Source organism: Lissotriton vulgaris, chromosome 8, assembly GCF_964263255.1.
Source record: "Lissotriton vulgaris chromosome 8, aLisVul1.2, whole genome shotgun sequence".
Lineage (NCBI taxonomy): Eukaryota > Metazoa > Chordata > Amphibia > Caudata > Salamandridae > Lissotriton > Lissotriton vulgaris.
Window position 1 is genome coordinate 1,128,752,314 of NC_141696.1, and position 21,840 is coordinate 1,128,774,153.

The 21,840-nt window shown below is 47.5% G+C and overlaps 1 protein-coding gene across 7 annotated transcripts in view; it reads right to left on the reverse strand.

Annotated features, from left to right (window-relative positions):
- FNDC3A (fibronectin type III domain containing 3A) overlaps positions 1 to 21,840 on the reverse strand; it is a 1,489,010-nt gene that overhangs the window by 338,926 nt on the left and 1,128,244 nt on the right. The window lies entirely within an intron of this gene.

Genomic DNA, 21,840 nt, shown 5'->3' on the forward strand with positions numbered 1-21,840 from the left:
CGCTTTAAAGTTTTTCCAATTGTTCAGTATCAGTTTACATGCCCTAGTGATCATTAGGTCCTGTAGGTGACGGTCGCAGTCATTCTTGAGTTGAGGGTCTTGAGGACCCAGAACAGTGTATGAGAATTATTTTGTAGGTAGAATATTTAAGGTGTGTTCAACGTAATCTAGTTTTTTATTCCAGAAGTTGTGCAGGAGGGGACATTCAAATAGCATGTGGGCTAGGGTGCCATCTTGCATATCACAGTTCCAGCAGTTGGGGTCTTGTTTAAGTCCAACTTTAAAGAGCATGGAAGGAGTCCATTATGTTCTGTTGATTATCATAAATTTAGTCTGTGATAAAACTGGGGAAATTTTGTGTAAAAAGGTCTGATTGATACTTCTAACTTCCGATTTCTCAACTTTAGAATTTTCCCCAGGCTCCAAACTGGATCCTGAAGTTTTCACAACATAGCTCCCACATGCCACTAGGTGGCGCCATGTAGCTCTATTTTGCCCAGATGTGAGGAAGCAGAGCCGCTTATAAGCGCAACCCCTAAATCCACAAGTTAGTACCTTTTTAGGTCTCGCGCTTAGCGTTGCAGTGCGCAGCACTGTCGCGCAGCGAGAGACCTCTTGGAGGGGGTTTGAAAACAGCCCTAGCAATCGCACATGCTCGTGCGTGTGCTTTTCCTTTTGAGCCACCCTATTGGCCTTTGCGTGCGTCTTTTTATGAAAGACTGCACGCAATTGGCCAAAGGTGGGCGCATTGCTCCGCCCATGGCCTATTGGTGTCTATTATGCGCACCGGCCGTCATGTGGTTTCAATTATCGTGCCCAGACACGGGCGCAATAATTGAACCCACATGTCTTGCTGTGGCGCGCGCGCGCACCACCCGCAGGTTTGTTTGTTTTGGATCCATTTCACAAGGAAGCGGGCTTGTTCCTCTTTGTGCAGCGTCTGGCACCACTTCCTTTGGAATGTCGGTGTTTAACCTCAGCAACGCCATTGTGGGCAGCGGTATCCTGGGGCACCCCTCGGCCATGGCCAACATGGGGAATGCGCTCTTCATGTAAGTATCCATTGCTGGATGTTGTCAGTGCTGGGGATGTTAAGGTCACGTGGGCATGGCTCAAACTTGTTTTCCCCTTTTGACAACACAGCGTATTTTTTATCAACATGAAGTAAATCTGCAAAACTCACAAAGACAACCTAAAACATTTTCAAAAGGATGCACCTAGAAAGCGTAACACACAGACACACAGAGGCAGCATGAGACTGGAAGATCAACAACCACGAAATTCTCACTTAAGGACACGGCAGCACCATCGATGTTTAACGATCCCTGAAGGTTTAGAAGCAGTTTCTGTGCCGGGTTTTTTTATTGATGAGAAGGCGGTACTGGAGATACCAGATCCACCCCGAGGAACTGTTAACTCGTTTATTAGCCATGGGGAAAGAACGCACCCTAACTGGCGCTAGAGTGACATTGAACATAATCTCACGGCGGCTCTGTAACCAGTTGTGTAAACAAACACCTCTTTTCACGAGGTTTCGTGCTTTGAGGAGTCTCTTTTCCCAGCTGGTCACGGGTGCGTGCAGCGTCTGCCTGAGGGCGTGCATGCACTCCTCTACAGGACCCAGGCTGGTGGGCGGGGAACCTTCTTAATGAGACCAAATAAGGCCAGAAATAAAACCGGCCCCTTTGAAAATAACCCAGTCCCGGGCCATGTGCACTGGGGGAGGAAAACAAAAACAAAGGTTGCGTGTTTCGTGCATCCCGTAGATTCCTTACTTCTGCTTGCTTTTTATTTCTTTTGTTTTAGTGAAATCTGGTTTATCCAGTTAGTTACTGGTTATGCTTCTGGGTATCTCCCTGTATCTATGGAATCACTATTCGTACATGTGTTTTATGCACGTTTCCCCCTCTTACCAAGTTGCAGGCCTCCAAGTCGCCATGTTATTTGTATGCTATATCTACTAGTCATATCTTGTAGTCACGTTTAAGTGTAATTTTCTGTAATTTGTTATAAGACAACCGCGGTGTATATCGATGCAAACCCAGTGAAAGTTGCGCATTCTCCTTATTGGTTGTGCTTGAGAGAGGTAGGCGTGTTGTACTTGCACCAGGTTTTGGTAGCGTTTTAATTACTTATTTATTTATTTATTTAAAGTTTTAAAAAAAACTTTTTTGTCGTTCTTGCACATTATTACAATGCAAAGAGATAAGAAGGCACATTCCAAATATAGATGTGTAATTGTTGTACATTGTATAAAATCTCTTGCAGTTATAGATGCAAAACAAACTTATCTTTACCCCAACTTTCAGCAAACACAGTTCAAATTGAGAAAAGCGGAACTGACCAGGCTTCCGTATTGCCACACGTAATCATAATTGAAGGCATATATATACATTGTAGCTTGCATGAAATCACAACCCACTTTGGAACAATACATTGTGCACAGATACCATACAACATCTTGCCACCTTCCCCCCCCCAATCTTATCAATGGCGATCCTCAGGGCCTCGACATTTCCAATGGCTAAACAAGCTGCCGCAGTACCCAGTTATACCAATTCATATCAACTAAAGCACATTCTCGTGCTCCAGTCTCTGGCGCACCTCCCTCCTCCCCAGCCGCTTCCTGTGCAAGAAGGTATGAGGTGAGTGGTCCCCAGATATCTTTTGGGCGTGATTTGATGGGAAGCATGTCTGCATAATGATGTATGAAGTCTTGCCATGTAGTCATGGTATGGTTCCAGTCCTTTAAATTTGGGAGCATGACCTCTCCCCTACCTACACGCAACTTGACGTTTTACCAACAGCAATCCCATTGCTAGAAATTTTGTGTGTTTCGTTTGTATTCCCAGGATCAGGCCCAGGAGGGCCACGAGGTGACATGGAGCTATCTGGATACCTATCATATTCAATAAGCCTTGAAATGTCTGTGTCCAGTATGTCATCACCTGAGGGCAATCCCACGCAAGATGAAAGAACCCCGCTCCTTCCAGCCCACTAGGTGTACAGGCATTGTTATCACGAAGGCGGAACCTGTAGAGTTTGGCCGGGGTATGATTTAAGCGGTGGAGAAACTTTAAATGGATAAAGCGTAGCCTATTATTGCCCGTTACTGCTTCTATTTGCGCAGCAGCTAGTTTCCCACTGTTCATCTGTCAAAGTGATGTTTAAATCTGTTTCCCAATCCCGCCTGGCACGCTGTGGGCCAGGTGAGGGCGAGTCACGCGCATGCCGATAAAGGAGAGATATGACGTGCCGGGGATTATCTGTCTGTAATAAAGCATGCAGCGGGGCTAACGTAACAGGTTCCAATGGAAATTCAGGGGTCAGGGCCTTCACACTCTGGTAAATTCGGGCTTTATATAAACGTGTCCATTATCATCGGTTCATAGGTTTCAAAAACATTGTTTGTAATTTGTAATTTGTGGGGGTATTTATAGAGCGCAGCGGTCGCTCCGGAAGGAGCATCATGGCGCTGATTTCCAGGTAGGAGATCAAATTACTTCATAGTGGCTGAGGAATTAAATAGCTGCCAAGGTGTAATCGTCGGGAAGGTTAAAGATCCAGGTTTTTAGCAATTTTCTGAAGTGTTTTTCTTGGGATTGGAGCCTCAGGTTTTTGGGCATGAGGTTCCAAGCTTTAGTGGCAAGGTGATTTAAAGTTTTGCCACCTTTTGTCTTCAGATTAAACCTAGCTGGAAGGATTAGATTGTCATGGGAGGAGCGCAGGGATCTGCTAGGGTTGTAGTGGGGGAAACGCCTGGTGAGGTATTTTGGGCCGGAGGTATTGAATGCCAGGTAGGCAACAATAAGGATCTTGAAAAATATTCTTTTATGAAGTGGGAGCCAGTGTAAAGATTTTAAAGCTGCGGATATTGATGATTTTCTGGGAAGCTTTAGAACTAATCTGGTTGCGGTGTGGAGTACACTTTGAAGTTTTTTAAGTGTAGCCTTTTTTGCTCCAGCCAGGAGACCGTTGCAGTAGTCCAAGCGTGCGAGTACTAGGGCCACTGTTACGGTTTTTCTGGAGTCTAACGGTAAAAAGTCAAAACATTTTTTTAGAGACTTTATGATTCCAAAACATCGGCCAGCCACAGTTCTGACGTGTTGGTCGAAGGACAAATCGGTGTCAAACAAGACACTGAGATTCCTAGCAGTTGTTACAGTCTGGGGGGGGGGGGCAGCTGAATCTTCCGGCCACCATAGGCCTGGACAGAAGGTGGTGTGTTTTCCCATCGGGAGGATCTCTGTCTTGCTGGAGTTGCATTTTAGATGGTTTGTGTCCATCCAGTGGAAGACAGCCTTCAGACAGTTTTTGAGATTTTGTTCTGCCTTAGTCGAGTTTTCCTCTAAGGGCACAATGAGTGCCAAACCAAACCAAACAATGAAACCAAACAATCACTATCAAGATCCCCTTCCTGCAAAATGTGTAAAAGAAATCAATCACGTCCTGATTCCGATATGGACCGAAATTATAAATGCTTCACTGTCACAAGGGATCCTCCCTGACTGCCTAAAAACAGGTCAAGTTGCCCCCCTAATCAAAAAACCTACAGCAGATAGATCAGACCCAAACAATTATCGCCCAGTGACCAACATCCCACTATTGGCCAAACTAATTGAAAAATGCGTACAGATCCAACTAAGCCGACACATCACCAAGTTTTCATTGCTTGATGAATGCCAATCAGGATTCAGAACAGGCCATAGCACTGAAACTGCGATCCTCCATATTGTTGACGATGCGCTACAGGCACTCGACCAAAACAAAGCGTGCCTATTGATTCTCCTCGATTTGTCGTCGGCCTTCGACACCGTAAATCATGAAGCATTATTGTCCAGGCTACGGGATAGGATGGGTCTATCAGGAATGGTGCTGAAGTGGTTCATCTCTTTTCTACATAACAGATCACAACGATTCTTGGTCAACCAGTCAATCTCACCTCCCTGTCCTATCTCAATCGGAGTCCCTCAAGGGTCTACGTTATCCCCAGATCTGTTCAACCTTTATGTTGAGCCGCTTACAGAAATTTTCCAAAAAGCAGGGATATCGTATCACATGTATGCAGATGACACGCAAATTTATCTAAAGATCTCGTCCCTACAAGACTTGGAACGAGGAAACAAGGCTTTAAAAATGGCTATGCAATGGTTAACTACCAACCAACTGAAGCTTAACGCCACCAAAACGGAGTTCCTACTAATCTCACCAGCAAGGAGCTGTACGAAAATAAAGGAATGGACGAAAGTGATGACTGCGCTAAACTGCACCCCAACACTAATCAAGTCAGCGAAATCTCTAGGAATCACTCTGGATGAGAACTTAGACATGAAAGCCCACATCAACGCAATGGCCAAGAATGCTCGATTCCACCTGAACTACTTAAAAAAACTGAAACCTTTCATCTCAGAGGCTGATCTCAAACTGGCCATCCAATCCTTAGTTATCTCTAGGATTGAATATGGCTGCTCCACCTTAGCGGGCTTACCAAAAATGTCCACAGCTCCACTGAAAGCTTGCCTAAACGCTGCAGCAAGAATTATCACCGGATCCAGGAAATACGACCACATATCGCCACACCTGAAAGCTTTAAGCTGGCTACCCTATGAAGCCAGAATCCAAATGAAGATAGCTTGTATCACTCATAAAGCACTACACCACAACACCCCGGGATACCTAGCGAAGAAACTACAGCTGTCGGGAGGGAATCGGCCAGCGAGGAGTACTGAAGAATTTCTACTACGGCCAGCCTTTTTCCACAAAAAAAAAACTTATGACAGAGCGTTCTCAGGAGCTGCCCCCAGAATATGGAACTCTATTCCTCCTACCATCAGGAAGATCCATAATGTAGAAGCATTCAAGCGAGAGCTAAAGAGCTATCTGATGAAAAAATACACCATCTAGATCCAATCAGTCTCAAAATGACATTGAACTAAATATCATACCTGTTTACACACTCTACTTATGATATATATATATCCACCTATGACTTTATCTATCATCTACCTCCTATCATCTACCTCATAGTTGCTTACACATCTTCTCGTGAGTGAAATATAACCTACACTGTTCTATATTTATTACCTACCTCCTATCTTCTACTTCATATTTGTTGTCTGTTGAACTGTTTGATATATATGTCTTTGTCCACGCCTCATATGCAATTTGTCTCGTTGCCCATTTAACTGAGTGATATATAATGTATGTCGCATACGCCTATATGTTAAGCGCTCTGATACCCACGGGTCTTGTTCGCGCTATACAAAACTTTCTAATAAATAAATAATAAATAAATAAATCAGCATACGATGTTACCAGTATGCCGAATGACTCAATCAGAGATATAAGTGGAATTAGGTAAATATTGAAGAGGAGGGGGCTCAGGATGGAGCCCTGGGGAACTCCTGATGAAACCCTCTTCTCTTTGGAGAGGAAAGGACCTAGAGCGATCGTTTGAGATCTGTCGGTTAAAAAGGACTTTACCCATGCTAGAGCCACCTCAGCGATACCTATGTCTTTCAATCTGTTAATCAGAATGGAATGCGAGATGGTGTCAAACGCCGCTGTGAGGTCTAGAAGAATGAGGACGGCATTCTTCTTCTGATCCTGCAGCAGCTTTATCGAGTTTGTTAGTTCGATCAGTGCTGTTTCTGTGGAGTGATGGGGGCGAAAGCCTGATTGTTGGGGGTGAAGTACGTTGTGAACTTCGAGATACCTTTTGAGTTCTCTATAAACCATTTGTTCAGTGATCTTTCCAAGAGCAGGGAGGAGCGATATAGGACGAAGATTAGTGAGCTCGGAAGGGGATTTGTTGGATTTTTTCATTAGGGGTTTAACTATTCCCTGTTTCTATAAACGTGGCACAGATCCTGTGCTAAGGAAGGAATTAACAATTTTGTTAATGATTGGGTTCACCACGTCAATGAGTTGGTGGAGAATTCTGGGGGGGGCAAGGGTCAGAGGGAGATCCGGATTTGCATGCCAAGATAACTTCTCTAGTTTGATCTAGACTAACCGGTGCAAAGTTTTTTAGACTTCCAACTGGAATAACTTTCTGAACAGGGTTGCTTGAAACCTGAGTTGCTAGGGGAGGAGGAAATTATTTTTGGATGGCGTCGATTTTCTCCTCAAAGAAGTCGGCAATTTTGTTACAAAGTTCTTGAGATGGGGGAATTTCAGGTTGTAACGCTCTGGGCTGAGTGAACGTCTTCACTATTGAAAACAGTGTTTTTTGTTTCTGTTTGGACTCCTTAATAGCGTTCATATAAAAGATTTTTTTAGCTGTTTTTATGCTGGAATGGTATGTTTTCCTCAGCTGAATATATGAGAGTCGGTCTTCATTATCGTACGTTCTACGCCACTTGCGTTCAGCTTTTCTACAGGATAGATGAGTTGTAGCTAGATCGGAAGTGAACCAGGGGGCATTGGTCTTAGGTTTTTTGTCTGTTCTTCGGGGGCGATTAGGAGGTTCACGTGCTCTGATTTCCTGAGAAATCCAGCTGTGGAAAAGATTAGCGTCATGTTCAGCGTTACCGGTGAGGTTGGGGGCCTGAGAATGGGTAATAGGATTTAACACAAGGATTTCTTGTATCTTTTTCCAGTTGACGAGGTTATCCAAGTGTGAGCTGGATTTACTGGTGGTCTGCGGGCGTGCGGTTTTAATATGGAACGGGATCAAACTATGATCCGTCCATATTTGTGGGACCGGGGGTAGGGTGGTTAGAGGGGGAAAGTTAGTGCAAACCCCGTCGAGAGTATGCCCTAGTACGTGAGTGGGCTGAGTAACACTTTGCTGAAGGTTAAAAATTTCTAGGGTCTGTAGAAAGTTGTTGGTCTGTAAGTCGGATTTGGACTCAAGGTGTAAGTTAAAGTCCCCGACCAGAGTGAAGTGTGGGTATCTAAGTAGAAGGTGGCCCAAAGAGTCGCTCAGCGTGTCTAGGAACCTGGTGGCATTGCCGGGTGGGCGCTAAATCAATCCTCCTGAGAAGGACGAGGATTCGTTAAGTTTGATTGAGAAACCGAGACCGTCGATGTCTTTTAGGGGGTCTAAGTTAAAAGTATGGCAGTTGAAACTGTTTCTGAGTATTATGGCAACTCCTCCGCCTCTCCCTTTCAGTCTGTCTTGTCTGAAAATGGAGAAACCCTGGGGGAGGGCAATGGCTAAATCCGGATTACTATCTTCGGTTAGCCAGGTTTCCGTTATCAAGAGGCAATCGAGGTCTAAATTGAGGATAAGGTCTCTTATGTCTTGGCAGTGCCTGCACATGGAGCGGGCGTTAATCAGTCCTCCTTTAAAGTGCGGCAGGTTAGCCATGGGGTAGTATAAGGGGGTGGGCGATTGATCAGGTGTTCTGACAGAAGATCAACGGCAGTGTTTACAGCTGAATAAACCGTTAAGGTTCATCATATCGAGCTTGCAGATGCAGTTGTTCGTACCGCGTAGACGGTGCAGGTCGTTAGGCTGGTACCTTATTAAGGGGGGGGTTAGGTCAGAGTTTCCTGCGCCTGTCGCGGACTTGGCGCGGACGGGCGCAGAGGGGCTTGCCTTAGGCGCGCAAACGGCGCTCCCGCTGCGCTCGTCCGCTGCGCTTCCTGTGCATGCACATATCTAGCTGAGGGGGGTGTGGCCTCAAGGGGGCGTGGTCAGCGAGCACGCCTGAGATAATGGCGGCCGCTCAAGTGGATGGAGAGCGCAACAGCGTTCAGATCGGCTGTGCGCAGAAAGAAGTCTTTTGTTTCAGAGTCGCTTTAAAAACACAGTAGTAAGTGACACCAAACAATGTTAAAATCAATACAAAAGCAAAATGAAGTCGTACCGCCAGCTCCCGGCTTCTGCCTCAGGACTGGGTTTGGAAAATATTGTTCCCTTGTTCGAAATTGTCCTTCCACATAAAGATCTCCCCAAGTGCTATATTTAAGCTTCTCTAGCATCTTCCGGCAGACCCCTTCAAAAGTGACCTGCCGCAGCGGGTTTTGCGAAAGTGGCACCTTAGGGGAGTACAACAAGGGTGTCTTCAGCCTTCAGGCTATGTGCTGCTATGCCAAAATAGTACAATCTACTGTGGATGGGTCCCATTCGCGCTTTTTCAACGCTGTGAAAAGGTAACCCGCTGTGGGCGTTGGGGCCATATATCCATCTTCCACCGCCAGGTGAGGCATAAAGGGCGGTGGGCGAAACCAATATAAAGCAAAGTGTGCCTGTGCACCATAGTAATACAGCTCAAAATTAGGGACATTGTATCCCCCTTGATGGTATGGTAGCATCAAGGTAGTCAATGTAAGTCTCGCCTGTTTCCCACCCCATATGGGTCTTGAAAGCTGTGAGTTAAGTGTTTTGAAGAAAAAAGGCCCTGGATGATACGGTATGTTAATGAAAAGATACAGTAATTTGGGCAATAAGACCATTTTAATTAGAGAGATCCTGCCCGCCATGGAGATTGGAAGGCATAGCCACTTAGTGATGGTGTTCGTGATTTTGTCAACAGTTGTGCCATAATTTAGCCGCATGAGCGCATCTCGGTCTCTAGTAACTTGAATACCTAAATATTTCACCTCGTCTGCCTCCCAAACTAAGGGATAATCTAGTTGGTGCTGCAGGGTATTATCAGTGAGGGGGAAGATTGCTGACTTGGACCAGTTTATTTGCACTCCCGAAATGGCTCCAAATTTAGTAATTTCCCGAAGGACAGGGATAAGGTTATCCTGCGGTTTATGAATATACAGCGTCATGTCATCTGCATATAAGGAGATGAGTAGCTGCCTAGCCGGGTAGATTAATGCTCTGTGGTTGTGGTGTTGACGAAGTTTAGCAGCTAAGGGTTCAATGGCCAGGGCAAATAGGATGGGGGACAGAGGACAACCCTACCGAGTGCCTCTGGATACGGTGAAGGGAGAGGATTTGGCCCCGTACAATAACTGAATCCAAAGGAGGAAGGTAACTGGCATTCCCATATATTCCAATGTGCCCAACAGATAGTCCCACTCTAGGGAGTCAAACGCTTTGGTAGCGTCGAGAAAAACTGCAACTGCTGAGCATTTTGGATCAATATCTTGTAGCACCGCAGCCAAGGTACGCAGATTATGTGACGTGGCCCTGCTCGGGATAAAGCACGCCTGATCAGGGAATGCCAGGCGCTGCATTAATAGATTAATTCGAGTCGCCAAGACCGTAGCCAGTATTTTAGTATCGCAATTTAAAAGGGAAAGGGGTCGGTATGAGTCACAACTGTGGAAAGGCTTTCCCAGTTTTAAGAGGGAGGTTATGAGTGCCTCGCGCATTGTCAGGGGTAGACCACCCTCCTCCAATGCTGCATAGTATACCTTCTTCAGTATCAGGGCCAAAACAGAAGTGTACGTTTTATAAAATTCAATAGGTAGCCCGTCGGACCCAGGCCCGCCCAGACCTCATCTGCATGATAGCTTCCATGATCTCGTCCAGCTCCAGATCAAGATTGAGGAACTTTTGTCGAGTGTCTCCTAACCAGGCTAGGGCCGTGTCCTCAAAGTAGGCAGGAAAGACGAGAGGGGCACCTCTATTGGAGGAGTATAGGTTGCTATAGTAGTCTCTAAGCGTGCGCAGTTGGTCAGGGAGGTTTCTGTGCGTGAAACCTTGCGCATCCTGCAGTTCCGTCACATAGTTGGAGAACCTGGGTGTCCGGACCGCAGCCGCCAGGGCCTTCCCTGGGCGATCCCCCTCACCATAAACTCTTGCTACGTGATGCTTTCCTTGAAATTTACACTCCCTGTCGGCTAGCTCTTCGTATTCCGTAAGCTTACCATGCATGGTGGCCATGGTGTCATTCCCCTCAGAGTCAGAGTTCAGCGTACTTTCCAGTTGTTTGAGTTCCCTCACCAGTGTGGACAGGCTAGTGAGCAGCGACTTAAGGATACCCCCACCCTTAGATATAGACCAGACCCGAATCGTGACCTTGAACGCCTCCAAAACCGTGGTGATGCTGGGGACAGTGTCATGGTTGCGGTAAAAAAAATCCTGTATGTGTTGTTCCAACTCGGTCCTGAATACTGCATCCTGTAGGTGCTGCGGATTGAGGCCCCAATTATTATATGGGGAGTGGTTGAGGGGTGCATGTAACTCAATGATGACCGGGGAATGATCTGAATGAGTGCGAGCCAAATGGGTCACCCATCCTTGCTAGTGAGCCATCCCAGTGGAAATAAACAAATAATCTAGTCTGGCCTAAGATGAGTGAAATGCTGAAAAGTGTGTGCCCTCACGTTGTGTGGGATGCATGTGTCGCCAGGTATCCAGCAGATAATTCTCTTCAATAATGTCTCGCATGTCCGCTGAGTGGCAGGAGAATCACAGGACCGATCCATGTGGGGGCCATAACAGTATTAAAGTCCCCACTACAAATAATGTAGGTAGTGCCTATCTTCTGTATTCTGCCCCGTAAGCGAAGGAGGGCCTGTGGATCATCTGTATTCGGCCCATAGTAATTGGCAAAGGTAACATCATGGGAGTAAAATCTACCCCAAAGAAAGCAGTATCTGCCTTCCACATCAGTTTCTGATCCACTTGGTAAAAATGCAACCCCTTTCTTCACCAAAATAGCCACTCCACAAGAATACGGTGAGTATGAAGCATAGCTGCGGTGCGAAGCCCACCGCGATGTAAATAGGGGGGATGGGGCCGGGACCCAAGTGTGTCTCTTGTAACATAGCTACCGTGATGTGATGCCTGTCAAGATAACCCAGGATCTGCTGCTTTTTCATAGGGTTGTTAAGACCTCAAATATTCCATGAAGCCACAGTAATGCTATTGTCTCGCGTGCCATCAGCCATTTAGCCATGTTTCACAATTAGCATGTACCCATGTGATGACGACCACGAAGAACAGGACATCCCGCTGTGTAATCAAAAACAGTGAACCGCCCACCACACACACCGGCATCCCTAACCTGCCTGGCACAAGGCCTCCCCCCTTCACGAAGAACCAACATGGTATAATTATCTGTATCCCCCTCGAATAAAAAAAGGAGCTTCTGGGGGTTTGCCCTCTCGGGGAATTGCTAGGGGCTCACAACCTGCCCACTTGCCTCCATACTCTCACCCACCCACCACACCGCCAGCCAGCGTGCAGTTACAGTGGGACGGAGGCAAGTAGCCGAGCCAAACATTGTACCAAATAGTGAGTCTACATATTCATCACCAGCATAGACCCTTTCATCAGGAGTAGTTCAGTAGTGAGAGTTCCATCTGCTGCCAAAGCCAGGTATGTAGTTCAGGCAAGGTCTGATCTGGGAGACGGGGATCTGGACTGGCCACGGATCTCCGACTCCGCGGTGGCTGAGCGTCGGTGGCGGCGAAGAAAGTCCTCAGTTTGTTGCGGATTCAAAAAGTAATGCTGCGAGCCATGATGGGTTATCGTCAACTTCGCCGGATACAGCAATGTGTAGGGAATTTGCTGCGACTGTAATTTCTTCTTGACTGCGCCGAATTTCCGTCTAGCGTCCTGTACCGATTGTGTAAAATCCGGGAAAAGGGACAGCGTTGAGCTCTCATAGCAGACCTGCTTCTTTTCGCGAGCTAGGCGCAGGACCCTGTCCCTATCCCGGTAGTTTAAAAAAAGTGCAAACACAGGCTGCGGTGGTGCTCCTGGTGGCGGACGGGCCGCCAAAGATCTATGTGCCCTCTCCACTGTGAGGTGCACCGAGAATGAGTCTTTAAAAGAGATCTATAACCAGGCGCTCTAAGAAGTCTTCCATTCGCCCTGTTTGTGTTGATTCCGCCAGGCCAAGAATTCGGAAGTTGCCCCTCTGGGAACGAGCCTCCAAATCCTCGTTTCTGTCAGCAATTACTTTCAGCAATTAATCCATTTGCGACATGTGAGCTTACTTGTTGCGGCGCCGTCTTCCAGGTCAGACACTCTAGTGTCGACTTCTTTCAAACGCTGCTCATGCTGGCCGAGTTGGGTAACCACTGAGTCCATACGCATATTCATTGTGTCCATTTTAGCGTTGATGAAGGTGAGACCCTGCTTCATGCCCAGTAGAATGGCCTTCCAATCTTCCTCAGGCGCATCTGTAGCTTCGGATTCCACGTGTTCTTCAGAGCGCGACCTGGGAGTCTTTCGCGCTTTAAATGAGAGTTTGGCCACCTTGGCATCAGTACGCCCCATGGCGCAAGGTGTCGGATAGGGGAGTTCAATGAAGTGGGCCGCAGCACCTGTCCCACATGGAGGTAGCCAGGCAGCACTGTCTCGCAGGTCGTTGGGGACGTAGGACAAGCAGCGTCGACACCTTGGACGAGGTGTGCGGCAGTAGCAGTGTCACGTGTATGGGCTATTTCATCCAACCTTTATAGTCTGCGGCATCCAGCCGCCTAGGTCCGGTATGAGTAGATATCTTCCAGGCCCAGCTTGCATGTTAACAAAGGAGAAAGTTCAGTGCCTGGATTCCAGCGCTAGTGGACCTGATAGCCAGTGCAGTGCTGCTGTACATCCTCTATGCTAGCCGGGGGGAGCACCCTCCAACTCCAGCTCCGTCAGCAACCTTGTGCCAACACACAATCAGTTCCGCATCTAACCTTCAGAAGGGCTGGCTCCGTGCAGTTAAAATGGCGTCGTCTAGGAGTGTCCGCGTGACGCCAATAACTTCAGGGGTGGGCACTGAGCAGCAGGGTCCCACCGGGATCCACCAGGAGCCACAGTGTGTGTTCGCTAGCCCCCCCAGGCAGCCCGCGACATACCTCGCCGCACCAGGCACTGTTGCAGACCCTCAACTGCAATCTCAAAATGGTGGCCGCTTCGGCGGTGGCAAGAAATCCAAGCAAGATATTCAGGGGTCCTCAGGGCGGTCCACAGGGCACTCCGGGATCGGCAGCACTAGGGGGCAGAGATATGGCAGGGTGCAGTGTCCAGCGCAGCCCCCAGGCCTCTCCAGGTGTCAAATGGTCGTGCCAGCTCACCCGGGTAAGCTGCAGTGCTTCCGCCTCTTTGGGGCACTCTATCACCACAGGTCAACGGGTTCCGCCACCAGCCGCCACAGTGTACTGGCAGCTCTCGGTCAATGATATTGGCCACTTCTATACTCCGAGAATGTCACGTCCTTCCGCCACGGGGTTTCTGAGCTCCAGATTCAGGGCCCTTACAGCTACGGTTTTTCATGGCCAAGACTGGTCGAGATGCAGGTCCTGATGGAGCTCCGCGTCCACTGCTCCTCACAGCATCACGCGTTTTCTCCGCCGCCCTGCAGGCAAGGGGTACAAAAGTGGTATCCCTGAAGGCAGCATGAAAACAGGAATCACGCGGTGCTGGTAATCACGCTGGATGTTAATGCAGGATGGGCATTTTGAATGCTGCTTGGCTCGGTAGGGCTGGAGCCTCACAGGCGTGCGGCCATCTTGGACGTGCGCCACCTAGCGCCCCTGGTAGCGTTTTAATACTGAGTACTAAAGATGGTTCCATGTTGGAGGAGTGGTGAAGAGGACGTTAGTAAAGCGTGCCAAGTAAGAGCCTGCCTGAAAAGTTTATCTGCGGAGTGTTTTTGCAGTTAGGATTATGCTTCATGGCATAATCATGTGATGCCCGGGCTATCGTTTTGTGACGCAGCAGGGCTTAAGCCTTGCCATTTATTGATCTCCGCATGAGTGCAGACGCTGCATGCCAGAGAACATCTGGGGCAGCACATGTAAACCTTGATGGATTATTACAGCATTTCAGAGCTTCCCAAATGCTTTTGTTTGGATTAACATGCAGCAGGACAGTTTTTGAAATGCCAGGTTGACACACAGTTCTCTTGTGTTCCATTGATGTTCTGATATGTGCAACCCGTTTTGATCAGCCTGGGATACTTGCACATTTCTAAGCAGCATTCTTAGTTGCTTGTTTAAGAATGCCCTGGAAATGCACATTATTTTCAAATAAAATAGAAAATAAATACCAATATAGTGTTAAGGGTTGAAAGGGTAAATTGCTGCATGCTGTTAATAGCACATCTATTCAAGGAAGTGGGACCGAAGGCCATGAAGGTTGCGTGAAACACATTGCTTTTATGCAAGAACAGAGTTAACACTGGGTTTGCTGATAAATCTGCATAAGCTAAAGTATTTAAAAAAAATTCCAAACACAACCTTATGCAGCTTTCCGTGAGCTGGCTCATGTTGGTAGAATACCGGAATTGTGACCGATAACTTATATTAAGTGAATTGCCTGTATAAAATTGTTGCACACCTCACCATCTCATCTCTCAGCGGAGTCTGAAACTGATATATGGTCTTAATAGAGACTTCATCTCTTTAAAGATGGAAACTCCTGCCTTCTGGTTCTTCTCGGCTTATCAGCCTTTGATACAATTGACCACGAAACGCTATTGTCTCTACAACTCCTTTAAAATTATTTCCAGTGTCCCTGAATATTTCGTCCTAACACCCTTACTTTTTAATCTGTATGTGGATCCACTGGATGATATTATAAAACACAAAGAATCTTTTTCTCCAATATACAGGTGACACTTGGTTAACTATTACGATTGAATGCTCAAACTGTCTCAAGATCTTAACCTTCTTCAATAAGGTTAGAACCCGTATGAAACTCAAACAGAACCTCCTGCAAGACAGTTTGCCCAGCTGCCCCTTACAGATACCAGGAATTGCTCTAAAAATTGAATCACCCACAGACCAGATAGATCCAATTAAAATATTGGTCTCTCACCATGCCAAAACAAAGATCTTGACTTCTGGCTTGACAAGCTCCTCACCTTGATCTTCCAACCTGGTAAGGGCCTGAAATTCTAGACTCCACTTATAACTACTTGTAATCTCAAGCCCCTCCATCAAAAACCAGCCCCTTAGTTGGCCATCAAAACCCTTCTCATCTCGAACATAGACTTAAGATTTTTGCTTCTGACCAGCCTCTCAACTAGCTCCTCTCAAAACGGTCCTCCACAGGCAGCCCCCTTGTTTAATTTGCAATGCCAATAACTCAAACATTCCCTAATGCGAGACCTTTTGCATTGCAAATGCTTGTTGTCCATGTTTCTGCGCCTTTGTATGTTCCACTCAATTTTCCTTGGTTGACTAATTCCTTCTAAAATACTTTTTCAGTGTGCAAAGGAATAGTATCTCCACTGAAGACTAGAGGGTAGAAATCATCCCATCACTGTCAGATACAGATGTTGGTAATGTATCCATACAAGGTGTGCTTCTGGTGTTTGGGCTTGGGGCACAACCTCTATATGTGCGAAAAATGTGCACTCATGCACCTGAAGACAATCTGTGATCGTAATGCGAAGCTGTACGTCACCTAACACCGAAAGAAGTCACAGACCTCACATAAATCCTGCTCTAATCAATGGTGCGGACTCATTCCCATTCTCAAGGCTAATTCAACGACAGGTCCTCTTGTGACCAAAGTCGCCCTAAAAGCCTAAATTTGAGAAGAAAGTTAAAAAGTCTAAGGGACTCAATCCCACTGGGTAAGGTGCCAAGCGATCTCGCTCTCAATTGTGGAGCCAATTCCACGTGTGATCCCATTGCATCTGACTTTCCTGGGCAATTGGCAATGCTGCAGCAGGTCAAAGCCTATAAGGAGGTCAGGCTGTGTTTTTTTCCACTCTTCAGGTTCTCTCTGGCATGCCTTTGCACCACTAGGACAAGCAGGGCCCTCCAGTCAGCTTACTGGGCAGAGTCTGTGCCACTGAAACCCTACTTGGGCTCTGACTCAATTCCGGTGCTAACTTCCACTCCAGCTACAAGATCTGCAGTGGTCCCTTCTCTACCAACATCAATCCTGATGACACAGGTACCAGAAATCGAACTCCTGCTCACTCCGGTGTCCGACTTTGAACCAAATTCACATCAACTCTGACCAAGGTTGTGCTTGACTCCACTTCACTCCAGTGCACCCAATCCCCATAGTAGTGTCTAAATGTGTGACTGAGGTCCTGGACATACAACTGCGTTCAGATGAAGTTAAGACAAATGTCTTTACTGAGGTTTTGCATCCTGAGCAAGCCTCATCTGAGCCTCTGCTTCCATTTATTAAAGCACTGATTGACACCGTAATGGGAACCTCTGAGATGCCTCGCTCGTCAGAGTTTGGCGGTCCAAGATTCCACCAGCAAAGTCAACCCTAATGCAATCCCAAAAACACCTACAGACAGGGAATAAAAATGGAATGAGGCATTCGGAAAGTGATTTTCTCCTCAGCCAGCTTGGCACAGAGGTCATTCAATGCAGCTTGCCTATTAGGCTGTTATAGTCACGCCCTGTGGGTCATGGTCAGCAAGATCTTGCCAGTGGTTCCGGATGAGTTTTGAGCCTCTTTGGTTCATATTTTTCAGGACGGCCATGATGCAGCAAAATATGTCATTAGTGTTGTCCTGGATACTACTGACTGCTTGGAACATGTGGTAGGCATAGTGTGGTGCTCCATTGCTAGGCGTGAATGCAACTCACTGGCTTTTCTGAGGACTTGCAGGTGTTCCTGAGGATGTGCATTTTGATGGGCTCCACCTATTAGGCAAAAAGGCTAATTCAGCACTCAAACACTTTGAAGAAAATAGAGCCATGCATCTTCCTTGGGCCTTTCCACACCTGCCCCACAGTTTTCTCAGCATTTCCGGCACTTTATGGCTACTCCAGATGGCTGGCATATATGCACTGCCAGATCCCGCCACCAATGCAGCAGTGAGCCCAGGATCAGACATTTTCTCCCATGATGAAATGTCACCACATTGACAGATAGGTCCTCCAGATTGCCCAGAAGGGCTATGCTCTGCCATTCCTTTCCAACCCACCTCAACTTCCTGCCACATCAGAGCAGCTTTTAGAGGACCATCTCTCCATCTTGCTTCAGCTGGCCAAAGGAGCCATTGAGAGGGTAACAGCGTTGGAAGTAGGAACAGGTTTTAACTCCAGCTATTTCTGTTTGTCAAAAAAGGATGGAAGCCTTCATCCTATTTTAGACCTAAGCCCTCTGAATCCCTTCCAACTTATGGACAGATTCAAAATGCTCATTCTGGCCCAAGGTCTGTCTGCCCTCGATCCAGGCCACTAGATGGTTGCTCTTGGACCTGGAGCAAATGCACTTTCATCTGACAGTCCTGCATTCACACAAAAATTACCTGTAGTGCAAGGTCAGTCAGAAGCATTTTCAGTTTGTTGTGCTCCCCTTTGGCCTTCGCTCCTCTGGTATTCAACAAAGTGATAGCCGTGGTCGTCGCACATCTTCAGAGGATGGGGATACCTGTTTTCCCCAACTCTGCAACTGTCTGTTGAAGGTAGGCTTGACAGAAAGCCTTCCTGGTGTCCGGGACAATGGAGATGGGTAGGCGAATGGCAGTATTTCCTTCACAGCAATTGCCTAACATATGAAGCCTTTTCCGATGGATTCCCAAGGGGCCCGATTTCTTCGGGATTCGGGTCATACACAGCAGTATAATAAATTCTCCCAGGGTGTGCAACATGAGGTTCATATTGAATGCAGTTTTGTATGTTTGACACCATTTGTTGGTCAACTGAGGTACGCTTTGATCATTATCCTACTAGGCAATTCACTCATAAATTACACATTTCTATTCTGGTCCTGATGAATTTTCATTGATTCTGTAAAGGGCAAAAATAGGCAAGAAACATGCTGACCATCTTTCTCTTAGTCTCTGGGAACATGATATTCTGAGGGGTCTTCACTGGCTTAATCTTATCAAAGGACTCTTAATATAAGGACTTTGGAGGCCTTTGTTTAATTATAATCTTTTCCACTTTTTTGGGCAAGCTACCCTTCACAGATTATTCTCCTCACACAAACACTGAGGGTTTGAGTCTGGCTATCCAGCCTCGCAGGCTAATAAAAAGATCTCCAGTAATGAGCCTCCTCGTGGGGCACTGTGGGACCAGACCAATGAGAAACACAGCAGTATAATGAGCATACCACCATTTGATTGCATAGGCTTATGCTTGGATAACCTCAACTGGTCCATTTACCTAAAGTGGACATACTAGACCATCATTAGGAAAACTGCACACTTACTTATGTACTACTAAGGAGGATGTGTGATGGACCAGAACTCCCCCCTTCTCCTCTTATTTTATTGAGTTGTAGACTATACCTAGTTAGCAGCGAACAACCTGATCTTGTTGGGGTTCCCAGGCAAGTTGAAGTCACACTTGACTCCTTCACAGAGGCTTCCTTTTAGAGGAACTTTTCTAGACACTGTGCAGTTCAGGGCCATTCCTCTACCACAATTAGTTGAGGACATTCGGGCTATGACCCTAATGTTTCAGCCTCGGCCTTGGACCTCGGAAAGAGCAGCTCTAAGGTTCCTTGGCCTGCTGGCTTCATGCATCCAGATTGGCCACTGGACCAGTAGCATATCCAGGCTCTGCAGTGGACCAGTAGCATATCCAGGCTCTGCAGTGGGCTCTGAAGTCTCAGTGTGCCCAGCAGTAAGGAAATCGGTCAGTTGTCATCAGGTTACAGAGGAGACTTCACAAAAAACTGCAGAAGTGGCTGTTAAACCTCAACTTAGCCTGCATCAGATCCCTCTCCCCACCTAGAGCTGATGGTGGTGACAGATGTGTCCATGTTGAGCTGGGAAGGTTATCAGGGAGAGGTAGAAATCAGAGGACTCCAGTCTCCGGCAGAAACCCAGCTTCAAATAAATCAGTTCGAGCTGTGGCTCATCTGCCTCATTTCAAAGGCCTTCCTGCTGTCCATCCAGGGCAGGTCGGTGCAGTTTCTCAGGGGCAATGTCATCACCATGTGGTACTGACACAAACAGGCCGGAGTGAGCTCCCTGGTGCTGTGTCAAAAGGTGCTATCCCTCTGGAGTTGGCTGGAGAGTCAGGGCATTTCCTTGATTGATCATGAACCATCTGGCAGGATCTTTAAACATCAAGAAGGATGAGCTCAGACGCCTGGCGGATCACGAGTGGCGATTGTATCCAGAGGTAATATAGGACATTTTATGATAGTGGGGAGAGCACTCTTCCCCCGGCGGCCACGCCCCCAGCCTTCGGCCTCTTGAAGCGCTGAGCTGCGCACACAGAGTGGTGTGTTCCTGGCCATAATCTGACTCCCATTGCAAGGACAACCTGCTGCCTGCATACAACGCTGACCTTTCGCGACACCCGCTTCGCGGGTGCCGCTCATCACCTGCCTGCCTCCGTTCTCCCTGGTGTGAGCGTCCACAGTCGGTGGAAAGCCATCTTCACTCCCAGGTTGAGTACAGCGGAGGTCAAGAGAGCGGCAAGCCTACCGGGGGACTGCGAGTACCAGCAGCCTTAGCTCACCACAGCTGCTGCCTCTTCCCCCGGCGGCCACGCCCCCAGCCTTCGGCCTCTTGAAGCGCTGAGCTGCGCACACAGAGTGGTGTGTTCCTGGCCATAATCTGACTCCCATTGCAAGGACAACCTGCTGCCTGCATACAACGCTGACCTTTCGCGACACCCGCTTCGCGGGTGCCGCTCATCACCTGCCTGCCTCCGTTCTCCCTGGTGTGAGCGTCCACAGTCGGTGGAAAGCCATCTTCACTCCCAGGTTGAGTACAGCGGAGGTCAAGAGAGCGGCAAGCCTACCGGGGGACTGCGAGTACCAGCAGCCTTAGCTCACCACAGCTGCTGCCTCTTCCCCCGGCGGCCACGCCCCCAGCCTTCTAGCGTAAAGGAAGAGGGGCCCATCCCGCAACGCGGGACGCACGCGGGACGCAGGCCGGGGCGAAGACCGGGCAAAGAGCGGGCCGTTTGAGGCCGTTCGAGATCGTGAGAGTCCGGTCCGGCCCATATCCCTAAGCACTACACACTGGTCATCCCGACACAGATAACCATCATCTCTCTGACCTCTACAATAACCCTGTCAGACAGCTTAGAAAGATCTCCTAGCAACATATCACGGAAAAATGAATACGAGATCTAGCAAGCAGAAAAAATCTAAAAAGAACGGGATAGGAGAAAAACTGTTAGGTCCAATGGATGACTTTCTAGCTAAAGCAAATTCCTTCATAGACCAAAGCATAAGTCTAATGGAGGGAAGAGTTTCATCCGAACTTGCAATAGCACGCCGCTCCTCAATGGGGCTACTAGCAACCGCAAGAACCCCAGAACTACAGTCAGCGCCAAACCAAACCTCGGCGACAGCAAATAGACTCAGCCTTCCAAATAATGTAAACCTTTCAGCTTCTCAACTATCCATAACTTTTACAGAGAGCGACTTAGAGAAAACCCCTGACATCTTCCCTGACCCAACCCCAGAAGAAATAAGGCAAAAGAGAGGGAAGCGGGAGGGTGCCATAAAGAAAAGGAAAACTAGGAAAACTCCAGAGCACACCGAAAATCTCAAACCGTCCGAACACATAGTTTTGGTCGGTGATACAAACCCGGCAACTTTATCCCACCCCACGGTTCCCCCAAACAATAATATTGTAACAATCCATCATGTACCACAAGATTTCCAAGACTCCTTAATACCAGAACCCCTTATACCACACCAATCAGGTAGAGACAGGGAATCAGCGAGGCTAATTAAGGAGATAGCCTCCCTCCTAAATTCCTACATTCGCCCTTTAGAAACCAGACTAAGCAATATTGAGAGCCAATTAATAAAAATCTCTGGCTCCCTCAAACCTATACTCCCACAACCCCAGCCTAAACCAGCCCCAAATCCCACGACCACACTTCCCGTACATAAGAAACCCGCAACTTTACCTCCACCACAGACCAAAAAACAAATTGCAGTAAAAGTTCCCACAGTAACAAACCCTCCCACTGCACAAAAAACAATCCCAAAGCCTCTGACCATTCCCTCACAAACCAATTCCCACCCGACACCAACAGTAAATACCCCAACAATAAATACAACTGTTCCTAAAACTCCCGCTACAACAA